Source organism: Arachis hypogaea, chromosome 15 (assembly GCF_003086295.3).
Source record: "Arachis hypogaea cultivar Tifrunner chromosome 15, arahy.Tifrunner.gnm2.J5K5, whole genome shotgun sequence".
NCBI lineage: Eukaryota > Viridiplantae > Streptophyta > Magnoliopsida > Fabales > Fabaceae > Arachis > Arachis hypogaea.
Genome location: NC_092050.1, coordinates 76,824,387 through 76,825,669, shown reverse-complemented (window position 1 = coordinate 76,825,669; position 1,283 = coordinate 76,824,387). Strand labels below are relative to the sequence as shown.

Genomic DNA, 1,283 nt, shown 5'->3' with positions numbered 1-1,283 from the left:
TCAACCAAATAACTATATCAAAGCTTTGCCATAGTCACAAGATAATGCATCATTCATTGCATCAAGTAATTCTTGCATAAATCCCATGAAAATGTTTATAATTTACAACACTTGGTTGAATCAAGACATACATACATTACTCATCCAAATACTTTTTTATTGACTAATAAAATGCATGAAACCAAGTAAAAACTATAGAAAATGGCTTGTGAAACTAGCCAATGATGCCTAGGCATCAGCGAGCGGCGTGAAAACAAGACGAAGGCTAGCGAGCGGTGCAACGATGACAGAGAAGGTTGAGGCTTTGTGCCTCTGCTTCTACTGTATTTGATTGTGAGAGACTAGGTTGTGGTGGAGAATAAGCGGCACGACACTGAAATGGAGGCCGGTGAAAAGCAGCAACAGTGAAGGTTGGGGAGAGCTCTTGTGAGTGTGAGAGTATGGTTGGGGAGGAGGAGGGCATCAGATTAGAAAGTAGAAGAGAAACAGGAAGGACCTCAGATTGGGGAAGCAGAGGAGGAAGGAGAAGGAGAAAGGCGTCAGGTTGGGGAAGCAAAAGGGGAAGGGGAAGGCTTGGGGGAGGGAAAGGGGACGGGTTGGGGGTTGGAGAAGGGGTGGGGGAAGGTTGGGGGAGGTAAAGGGGTTGGAGAAGGGGAATGGAACAGATTGGGAATGTGAGGAGGGGGGTGGGTTCTACGCTACGATTCTTCTTTCTTTTTTATTTTTTCTTTTTTTTCCTCGAATTGGCTATGGCCATTCCCATTCTCTATAAGTGTTAGGGCTATACAATAACTCTATGCTCAACCCTTGGGCAGCATTACTTTTTGGGAGGCCTTAGCTAGGAAATTCCTAACTAAGTATTTTCCTCCACAAAAATTTGCCCAATTGAGATATGAAATTAATTTCTTTTTCAAAAAGGAGGGTGAATCGCTCTGTGAAGTTTGAAAATGTTACAAAGAGATGCTCAGAAAATGTCCACACCATGCCTTTTCTGAGTGGCTTCAAATCCAAACCTTTGATGGGGTCCCTCAAGCCTCAAGAACGATGATTGATTCATCGACAGAAGGATCTTTACATTGAAAGACCCCTGAAGAGTGGTGGAAAGCCAAATGTCGGTTCCAAATTTCTTCTCAATAAAAGAATCGCTTCGTTGCAAGTATAGTTCGAAACCAACAATTGACCCACATCAGAGTTTAATTTTGTTTGTCACAATGCAAACTAATAAAAATACCGAGAGTATTTAAACCTCGGGTCGCTCTCCCTATAAATTGTAATTAAGTGCT

General features: G+C 42.5%; 1 non-coding gene across 1 annotated transcript; it reads right to left on the bottom strand.

Moving 5' to 3' along the window:
- Positions 1-882: 882 nt before the first annotated feature.
- Positions 883-989, bottom strand: LOC112753006 (small nucleolar RNA R71). The gene has a single exon (XR_003177410.1). It is a non-coding gene; the product is annotated as a small nucleolar RNA R71 (small nucleolar RNA).
- Between the last annotated feature and the right edge of the window lie 294 nt (positions 990-1,283).